Genomic DNA, 11,289 nt, shown 5'->3' with positions numbered 1-11,289 from the left:
CCACGAGGACGGGGATATTGGAAATTTAATCAAAGTTTACTGGAGGACAACTTATTTTTAACTAAGACAAAAGAATTTAGAACCTAATTTTTCCAGGATAATATAGGTTCAGCAAATCCCCTTATTGTTTGGGATACCTTTAAATGTACCTTCAGGGGTCATTCAATTCAATATTCATCAATAATAAAAAAGCAGTTTCTGGCTAAAGAAACAAGACTAACAAGGGGAAACCATGAACTAATAGTACAGGTAGATAGCAATATAAACGATACTACAGAGATACAAAATAAGTCAGAGGAAAAACAAAAAGAACTCGAGGAACTTATTCAAGAACGATCTAATGTAATCTATTACAAAAATAAAGCAAACTGGATGGAATATGGAGAAAAATGCACAAAAGCTCTCTACAATGAATTTTAATAGAAAACTTGTAAAAATAGACAAGATCCTGCAACCATGGAGAGGTAAATACCTGTCGATTTATGAATAAATTGCCCTGATTAACTCCTTAGTCATATCTCAGTTTACTCACTTACTTATGGCGCTGCCTTCTCCTGATGATTCGTTTTCAAATCATATGTGAAAAAATATTTAGCTTTATCTGGGACGCTAAACCAGACAAAATAAAACGAGCCTATCTATATAATGAATATGAATTGGGTGGGTTGAGATTATTAAACATAAAAGCACTAAACCTCTCTCTAAAAGCTTCACTCATTCAAAAGTTTTATTTGAACCCTAAATGGTTCTCAAGTAGATTAATAAGAAAAGCTCATCCATTGTTTAAAAATGGCCTTTTTGCCTTTGTGCAGATTGCCATGTCTCATTTTCGATTAATTGAAAATTATACTTTTTTCAATGTATCTGTCTCTTTCAAACAAGCACTGCAGAGCTGGCTACAATTTCAATTTCATCCCCCTGAAAAGGTATAACAAATATTACAACAAATATTATGGCTGAACTCAAATGTGCTGGTTGATAAAATAACTGTATTTATGGGAAAGATTTTTGAAAAGGGTATTTTGTTCTTAAATGATATTGTAAATTGTAATGGTAGAGTTATGTTCTTCATGGAGTTATCAGAATTGTACGGGAAGGTCTGCTCAATCCAAGAGTACAACCAATTGATTACAGCATTGCCCCAAAAATGGAGGAGGCGGGTGGCAGCAGGAGGAGGTGGGATAGCATAAATAGGAAAGTATACCAGTTTCATTTGAGGACCAGGATGTTGACAACTGTGCCATACAGATTGCAAAATAGTTGGGAAGAGATTTTTGATGTACCGATTCCATCGTATAGGGTGTATGAGTTGATATATAAAACAACGCAAGATTCAAGACTTCGTGCTTTTCAGCTAAAATTATGATATAGAATTATTGCCACCAACAAAATGTTGAATATTTGGGGCATAGAATCATCGAAGCTCTGCAGATTTTGTTGTGAGGATATAGAATCAATAGACCATTTATTTTGCTATTGCCCTCAGGTAGCCTGATTCTGGTCTCAGGTTCAGGAATGGCTGAAAATATATAGCATTGATCTAAAATTGACCCTAGAAATAGTACTGTTAGGAGATCTGGAGAGACCGAGTCAGTCAATTACTAATATACTAATACTCTTTGTAAAAGTATTTATCTTCAACACGCAATCTGTATATTCTATTCGATTAGATAGATTGAAATTGTACGTTAAACATCATAGCATAGTTGAAAGATATGTGTTGCGTAGAAACACGAAGTGGGTGGCCAGCAGAGATAGATGGGATGGGCTGAGGGAAGCTGAAGGTTGGTATGTGGAAAAGTGGGAGTGGGAGTGGAGTTGCTGTGTGAGAGAGAGAATGATGGTCAAAAGATAAAGGGAAAAAAGTCAAAATAAAACATAATAAAAGTACATTTGAATGACACTAAGTGGCAGTGATTTTACAACTAATGCCGGTTTGCCTGTTTGTTGTAACCAAGTATTGGTGCTAACCGTGTGTTATTGGATGCTAGCATGCTAGTTAGCTACGGCGTCATAGGACACGGTGCACTGGAAGAAGCTGGAAGAATACTGTACCAAGTTATCTAGCTGAATAAACTAAGTTTGAGCCTATTCCTGGAAACATTGAACCACTGTAGTTTACATCAATTATAATTTCTAAGTGGAAGTTGGAATAGTTATATTTGAGTGTTTCAGCGAATGGTTAGTGAGGGAGGCCCTGCTCTCTCGCTTCCCCAGTTGTTTAGTTAATTTTCTTTCCAATCTCCTTTGCATTAGCGTAGCCTCTCCTTTAGCCTGTCAACTATGTGTCTGTCTATCCCTGTTCTCTCCTCTCTGCACAGGCCACACAAACGCGTCACACCGCGTGGCCGCTGCCACTCTAACCTGGTGGTCCCAGCGCGCACGACCCACGTGGAGTTCCAGGTCTCCGGCAGCCTCTGGAACTGTCGGTCTGCGGCCAACAAGGCAGAGTTCATCTCAGCCTATGCTACCCTCCAGTCCCTCGACTTCTTGGCTCTGACGGAAACATGGATTACCACAGAAAACCCTGCTACTCCTACTGCTCTCTCCTCGTCTGACCACGTGTTCTCGCATACCCCGAGAGCATCTGGTCAGCGGGGTGGCGGGACTGGAATCCTCATCTCTCCCAAGTGGACATTCTCTCTTTCTCCCCTGACCCATCTGTCTATCTCCTCCTTTGAATTCCATGCTGTCACAATCACTAGCCTATTCAAGCTTAACATCCTTATCATTTATTGCCCTCCAGGTTCCCTTGGAGAGTTCTTCAATGAGCTTGACGCCTTGATAAGTTCCTTTCCTGAGGATGGCTCACCCCTCACAATTCTGGGTGACTTTAACCTCCCTACGTCTACCTTTGACTCATTTCTCTCAGCCTCCTTCTTTCCACTCCTCTCCTCTTTTGGCCTCACCCTCTCACCGTCCCCCCCTACTCACAAGGCAGGCAATACGCTTGACCTCATCTTTACTAGATGCTGTTCTTCTACCAATCTCACTGCAACTCCCCACCAAGTCTCCGACCACTACCTTGTATCCTTTTCCCTCTCGCTCTCCTCCAACACTACTCACTCTGCCCCTACTCAGATGATATTGCGCCATCGCAACCTTCGCTCTCTCTCTCCTGCTACTCTCTCCTCTTCCATCCAATCATCTCTTCCCTCTGCTCAACCTTCTCCAACCAATCTCCTGATTCTGTCTCCTCAACCCTCCTCTCCTCCCTTTCTGCATCCTTTGACTCTCTATGTCCCCTATCCTCCTGGCCGGCTCGGTCCTCCCCTCCTGCTCCGTGGCTTGACGACTCATTGCGAGCTCACAGAACAGGGCTCTGGGCAGCCGAGCGGAAATGGAGGAAAACTAGCCTCCCTGCGGACCTGGCATCTTTTCACTCCCTCCTCTCCACATTTTCTTCCTCTGTTTCTGCTGCTAAAGCCACTTTCTACCACTATAAATTCCAAGCATCTGCCTCTAACCCTAGGAAGCTCTTTAACACCTTCTCCTCCCTCCTGAATCCCTCCTCCCTCTCTGCGGACGACTTTGTCAACCATTTTGAAAAGAAGGTTGACGACATCCGATCGTCGTTTGTTAAGTCAAACGACACCGCTGGTCCTGCTCACATTGCCCTACCCTATGCTTTGACCTCTTTCTCCCCTCTCTCTCCAGATGAAATCTTGCGACTTGTGACGGCCGGCCGCCCAACAACCTGCCCGCTTGACCCTATCCCCTCCTCTCTTCTCCAGACCATTTCCGGAGACCTTCTCCCTTACCTCACCTCGCTCATCAACTCATCCTTGACTGCTGGCTACGTCCCTTCCGTCTTCAAGAGAGCAAGAGTTGCACCCCTTCTCAAAAAACCTACACTCGATCCCTCCGATGTCAACAACTACAGACCAGTATCCCTTCTTTCTTTCCTCTCCAAAACTCTTGAGCGTGCCGTCCTTGGCCAGCTCTCTTGCTATCTCTCTCAGAATGACCTTCTTGATCCAAATCAGTCAGGTTTCAAGACTGGTCATTCAACTGAGACTGCTCTTCTCTGTGTCACGGAGACTCTCCGCACTGCTAAAGCTAACTCTCTCTCCTCTGCGCTCATCCTTCTAGACCTATCTGCTGCCTTTGACACTGTGAACCATCAGATCCTCCTCTCCACCCTCTCCGAGTTGGGCATCTCCGGCGCGGCTCACTCTTGGATTGCGTCCTACCTGACAGATCGCTCCTACCAGGTGGCATGGCGAGAATCCGTCTCCGCACCACGTGCTCTCACCACTGGTGTCCCCCAGGGCTCAGTTCTAGGCCCTCTCCTATTCTCACAAGTCACTTGGCTCTGTCATATCCTCACATGGTCTCTCCTATCATTGCTACACAGACGACACACAATTAATCTTCTCCTTTCCCCCTTCTGATAACCAGGTGGCGAATCGTATCTCTGCATGTCTGGCAGACATATCAGTGTGGATGACGGATCACCAGCTCAAGCTGAACCTCGGCAAGACGGAGCTGCTCTTCCTCCCGGGGAAGGACTGCCCGTTCCATGATCTCGCCATCACGGTTGACAACTCCATTGTGTCCTCCTCCCAGAGTGCTAAGAGCCTTGGCGTGACCCTGGACAACACCCTGTCGTTCTCCGCTAACATCAAGGCGGTGACCTGATCCTGTAGGTTCATGCTCTACAACATTCGCAGAGTACGACCCTGCCTCACACAGGAAGCGGCGCAGGTCCTAATCCAGGCACTTGTCATCTCCCGTCTGGATTACTGCAACTCGCTGTTGGCGGGGCTCCCTGCCTGTGCCATCAAACCCCTACAACTCATCCAGAATGCCACAGCCCGTCTGGTGTTCAACCTTCCCAAGTTCTCTCACGTCACCCCGCTCCTCCGCACACTCCACTGGCTTCCAGTTGAAGCTCGCATCTGCTACAAGACCATGGTGCTTGCCTACGGAGCTGTGAGGGGAACGGCACCTCCGTACCTTCAGGCTCTGATCAGTCCCTACACCCAAAGAAGGGCACTGCATTCATCCACCTCTGGCCTGCTCGCCTCCCTACCTCTGCGGAAGCAGAGTTCCCGCTCAGCCCAGTCAAAACTGTTCGCTGCTCTGGCACCCCAATGGTGGAACAAGCTCCCTCACGACGCCAGGACAGCGGAGTCAATCACCACCTTCCGGAGACACCTGAAACCTCACCTCTTTAAGGAATACCTGGGAAAGGATTAAGTAATCCTTCTAACCCCCCCTACCCCCCCCCCCCAAAAAAAGATATAGATGTACTATTGTAAAGTGGTTGTTCCACTGGATATCATAAGGTAAGTCGCTCCGGATAAGAGCGTCTGCTAAATGACGTAAATGTAAAAATGTAAATGCCTGAGGCTGATGCCGTGCAGGTGTTTGTACACATGCATATAAAAAATATATATATATTTTTTAAAGCAATGCAGATGTAGAAGCACGGTGCTAGGAAAAACTCCCTAGAAAGGCAGGAATCTAGGAAGAAACCTAGAGAGGAACCAGGCTCTGAGGGGTGGCCAGTCCTCTTCTGGCTGTGCCGGGTGGAGATTATAACAGTACATGGCCAAGATGTTCAAAAGTTCATAGATAACCAGCAAGGTCAAATAATAATAATCACAGTGGTTGTAGAGGGTGCAACAGGTCAGCACCTCAGGAGTAAATGTCAGTTGGGTTTTCATAGCCAATCATTCAGAGTTAGAGACAGCAGGTGCGGTAGAGAGAGAGTCGAAAACAGCAGGTCCGGGACAAGGTAGCACGTCCGGTGAACAGGTCAGGGTTCCATAGCCGCAGGCAGAACAGTTGAAACTGGAGCAGCAGCATGACCAGGTGGACTGGGGACAGCAAGGAGTCATCAGGCCAGGTAGTCCTGAGGCATGGTCCTAGCGCTCAGGTCCTCTGAGAGAAGAGAGAAGAGAGAGAAAGAGAGAGCGTTAGAGGGAGCATACTTCAATTCACACAGGACAAGACAGGAGAAATACTCCAGATATAACAGACTGATCCTAGCCCCTGACACATAAACTATTGCAGCATAAATACTGGAGGCGGGGATGGGAGACACTGTGGCCTCATCCGACGATACCCCCGGACAGGGCCAACCAGGCAGGATATAACCCCACCCACTTTGCCAAAGCACAGCCTGCACACCACTACAGGGATATCTTCAACCACCAACTTACTACCCTGAGACAAGGCCGAGTATAGCACACGAAGATCTCAACCACGGCACGAACCCGAGGGGGGTGCCAACCCGGACAGGAAGATCACGTCAGTGACTCAACCCACACAGTGACGCACCCCTCCTAGGGACAGCATGGAAGAGCACCAGTAAGCCAGTGACTCAGCCCCCGTAATAGGGTGAGAGGCAGAGAATACCAGTGGAGAGAGGGGAACCGGCCAGGCAGAGACAACAAGGGTGGTTCGTCGCTCCAGTGTCTTTCCGTTCACCTTCAATCATAGGACCTACTGAAGAGATGAGTCTTCAATAAAGACTTAAAGGTCGAGACCGAGTCTGCATCTCTCACATGGATAGGCAGACCATTCCATAAAAATGGAGCTCTATAGGAGAATGCCCTGCATCCAGCTGTTTGCTTAGAAATTCTAGGAACAATAAGGAGGCCTGCGTATTGTGACCGTAGCGTATGTGTAGGTCTGTACGGCAGGACCAAATCGGAAAGATAGGTAGGAGCAAGCCCACATAATGCTTTGTAGGTTAGCAGTAAAACCTTGAAATCAGCCCTAGCCTTTACAGGAAGCCAGTGTAGAGAGGCTAGCACTGGAGTAATATGATCAGATTTTTGGGTTCTAGTCAAGATTCTAAACTGAAGTTTATTTAGTGCTTTATCTGGGTAACTGGAAAGTAGAGCATTGCAGTAGTCTAATCAAGAAGTGACAAAGGCATGGATACATTTTTCTGCATCATTTTTGGACAGAAAGTTTCTGATTTTTGCAATGTTGCATAGATTGAAAAATGCTGTCCTTGAAAGAGATCAGGGTCCAGAGTAACGCCGAGGTCCTTGTTACGAGAATTATGTTCTCAATGTTAACTTCAATTAAAATACTCAGTCTGTCACCCAGAATGTGTGAGATTCTGGTTGAATGAAACAGACGGAGGCCTAGCTTACAAGAATCAGAAGTGTTTATTCACGAGGGCGCTCTGAAGTCCATTGTACAAAGACATCGATTATATACCACTCCTTATTTACACACACACATACACACAAACATTAAGGCCCCAGATCTCTTAACACTGTAGATCATTACTCAGCCGACAGTTTCATTCCTCTGAGATTAGGGAAACCTTGAGGGGGACTCCCTCTTATATCTTAAACCCTCAGAGTTCAAGCTAGGGCAGGTCAACCACAGTTTAACAGTTCTTGGTGTTTACTTAAACACACAGACACACATTCTTCTCGTTCCCAGTCCAACCTTGTTAGATTTATGCTTAACCCTTTAGTTACTCATTCTACATGCTATATAGACCATATCCCTAATAGTTAAGTCTCAGGGTAGAATTATTTAATCATTACATTAAAACATATAAATCCCTTTACAGTCCTTCACAGTTTTATTTGAGACAACTGTACAACTATCAAGATTAATTGTCAGATCCAACAGCAGATCTCTTTGTTTCTTGGGACCTAGAACTAGCATCTCTGTTTTGTCCGAGTTTAAAAGTAAAACATTTGCCGCCATCCACTTCCTTATGTCTGAAACACAGGCTTCCAGGGAGGGGAATTTTGGGGCTTCACCATGTTTCACAAAATGTACAGCTGTGTATCGTCCTCATAGCAGTGAAAGTTAACAATATGTTTCCGAATGACATCACCAAGAGGTAAAATATATAGTGAAAACAATAGTGATCTAAAACGGAACCTTGAGGAACACCGAAATGTACAGTTGCTTTGTCAGAGGACAAACCGTCCACAGAGACAAACTGATATCTTTCCGACAGTTAAGCTCTAAACCAGGCTAGAACTTGTCTGTGTAGACCAATTTGGGTTTCCAATCTCTCCTAACGAATGTGGTGATCGATGGTATCAAAAGCAGCACTGAGGTCTAGGAGCACAAGGACAGATGCAGAGCCTTGGTCTGACGCCATTAAAAGGTAATTTACCACCTTCACAAGTGCAGTCTCAATGCTATGATGGGGTCTAAAACCAGACTGAAGTGTTTTGTTTACATTGTTTGTTTTCAGAAATGCAGTGAGTTGCTGCGCAACAGCTTTTTCACATTTTTTGGAGAGGAATGGGAGATTCGATATAGGCCGATAGTTATTTATATTTTCTGGGTCAAGGTTTGGCTTTTTCAAGAGGCTTTATTACTGACACTTTTAGTGAGTTTGATAAACATCCGGTGGATAGGGAGGCATATATTATGTTCAACATAGGAGGGCCAAGCACAGGAAGCAGCTCTTTCAGTAGTTTAGTTGGAATAGGATCCAGTATGCAGCTTGAAGGTTTAGAAGCCTATTTTCATCAATGTGTCAAGAGATATAGCATTAAAAAACTTGAATGTCTCCCTTGATCCTAGGTCCTGGCAGTGTTGTGCAGACTCAGGACAACTGAGCTTTGGAGAAATACGCAGATTTAAAGAGGAGTCAGTACTTTGCTTTCTAATGATCATGATGTTTTCGTTAAAGAAGTTCATGAATTTATCACTGCTGAAGTGAAAGCCATCCGCTCTTGGGGAATGCTGCTTTTTATTTCGCTTTGTGACAGTATCAAAAATAAATTTTGGATTGTTCTTATTTTCCTCAATTAAGTTGGAAAAATAGGATGATTGAGCAGCAGTGAGGGCTCTTTGATACTGCACGGTACTGTCTTTCCATACTAATCGGAAGACTTCCAGTTTGGTGTAGCGCCATTTCCATTTAAATTTTCTGGAAGCTTGCTTCAGGGCTCAGGTATTTTCTGTATACCAGGGAGCTAGTTTCTTATGACAAATGTTTTTTGTTTTTAGGGGTGCGACTGCATCTAGGGTATTACGCAAGGTTAAATTTAGTTCCTCAGTTAGGTGGTCAATCGATTTTTGTACTCTGACGTCCTTGGGTAGGCGGAGGGAGTCTGGAAGGGCATCTAGGAATCTTTGGGTTGTCCGAGAATTTATAGCACGGCTTTTGATGATCCTTGGTTGGGGTCTGAGCAGATTATTTGTTGCCATTGCAAACGTAATAAAATGGTGGTCTGATAGTCCAGGATTATGAGAAAAACATTAAGATCCACAATATTTATTCCACGGGACAGAACTATATGGCCCAGGAGGCCTGTAAACAGTAGCTATAAAAAGTGATTGAGTAGGCTGCATAGATTTCATGACTAGAAGCTCAAAAGACAAAAATGCAGTCTTTTTTTTTGTAAATTGAAATTTGCTATCGTAAATGTTAGCAACACCTTCGCCTTTGCGGGATGCGCGGGGGATATGGTCACTAGTGTAACCAGGAGGAGAGGCCTCATTTAACACAGTAAATTCATCAGGCTTAAGCCATGATTCAGTCAAGCCAATCACATCAAGATTATGATCAGTGATTAATTAGTTCATTAACTATAACTGCCTTGGAAGTGAGGGATCTAACATTAAGTAGCCCTATTTTGAGATGTGAGATATCACAATCTCTTTCAATAATGACAGGAATGGAGGTCTTTATTCAAGTGAGATTGCTAGAGCAAACACTGCCATGTTTAGTTTTTCCCAACCTAGATCGAGGCACAGACACGGTCTCAATGGGGATAGCTGAGCTGACTACACTGACTGTGCTAGTGGCAGACTCCACTAAACTGGCAGGCTGGCTATTTCATTGTGGAGCTCGAGGAGTTAGAGCCCTGTCTATGTTCATAGATAAGATGAGAGCACCCCTCCAGCTAAGATGGAGTCAGTCACTCCTCAGCAGGCCAGGCTTGGTCCTGTTTGTGGGTGAGTCCCAGAAAGAGGGCCAATTATCTACAAATTCTATATTTTGGGAGGGGCAGAAAACATTTTTCAACTAGCAGTTGAGTTGAGAGACTCTGCTGTAGAGCTCATCACCCCCCCTAACTGGGAGGGGGCCAAAGCCAATTACTCGATGCTACACATCTTTCTGATTTACACACTGAAGCCATGTTGCTTCTCAAAAGCAATCACTATTGCATGGGAAAACAGATCCTAATAATTACTACACGTGCTTATTACGTCACTTTTGTTTCGAGCCGACTTCTCCATCAGACAGAGCCGTGCACCTGGCTCACGCCCCCAAATCGAATGCCTCAATATTCCGCCGGTGTAAAACATGCCTACACGGGCGTACGCGCGAGATTAATCGAACCTCCTCAAACCAGCACCTGCGCAGATTCGTGACTCCCGTCCTATTGTTCAATTGTTGTCTAATTCAGGTGGGTTGTTTGATTTCATTGGCTGTTACCATCTGCTACAGTTCCCGCATCCCAGACAGCGCGGATGTGTGCCCTCCCCTGACAACTTTTTGGTATTGTTGTCAACCAGCCACTTTGGTGCAGGTGAAAGGATACAACCCGAGGAAGACCTGAAACTTTTGAGTAGAGATGCACTGTACTCCTTTTCAGCTGTGTGTTTTCCCCCTGCCTTTCTGAATAACGTCAAATTATTTGTAAATGTAAACTGGTTTATGAGTCTGAAGAGGTGGCTATCTGCAAAATGTCTCATTAGTTTTATTCCTAACTATGTAAAGCTAAATATCTAGCAGTTTCCACTTAAATTCAAATCATTAAGTTAGCTGGCTTGCTGAATTCGCACGTGGAAACATGGCAGACAATGACACTTTGATGTCTCGGCGGATGAAGATTTAACAGACACTGGCAGCTACACAGATGATGGGGATTCGTCATCCTGGGCAGAATTTGTCCAATAGACACTCTAGTTTTTGTTTCAAAACGTTTTCCGTTTCGAATAAACGTTTTCTGTTGCAAAACGTTTTGAAACAGAATATGTTTAATGAATACACCCCGGGTCTTAATTAACCCTCGGTGTATGTTGTACTGCCGTTGCCCAGAGGCTCAGGCTTTTTGTGGGACGCCTTGTTGCAGCTCTGATCTCTGGATGCACAAGGATGTTTTTAAATGTATGGTTCTGCACGGAGCTGGCTTGTGTGGCAGTGCCTATTAGATGCTCACCTGTGCTGTAGGAGCCACTGTTCAAGTCCCAATTTCAGCTCTCCCTCTCAACTAGTTCCTGGTAGTCATCAACCATATTACATACTAGAAAATACTCTAGTGGTTAGTCTCTTGGTTATAGTTTCTGTTCAATTAGTAAAATAAAAATGTAGGAAAGGAGATAAAGAAGCCAGGA

The 11,289-nt window shown here is 44.7% G+C and overlaps 1 pseudogene; it reads left to right on the top strand.

Moving 5' to 3' along the window:
- The first annotated feature begins 456 nt into the window (after positions 1 to 456).
- On the top strand, positions 457 to 5,219 carry LOC145864102 (uncharacterized; annotated as a pseudogene).
- Positions 5,220 to 11,289: the final 6,070 nt, after the last annotated feature.

Source organism: Salmo salar, chromosome 02, assembly GCF_965601325.2.
Source record: "Salmo salar chromosome 02, fSalSal1, whole genome shotgun sequence".
Lineage (NCBI taxonomy): Eukaryota > Metazoa > Chordata > Actinopteri > Salmoniformes > Salmonidae > Salmo > Salmo salar.
The sequence above is the reverse complement of the archived record's forward strand: the minus strand, read 5'-3'. Positions and strand labels throughout refer to the sequence as shown.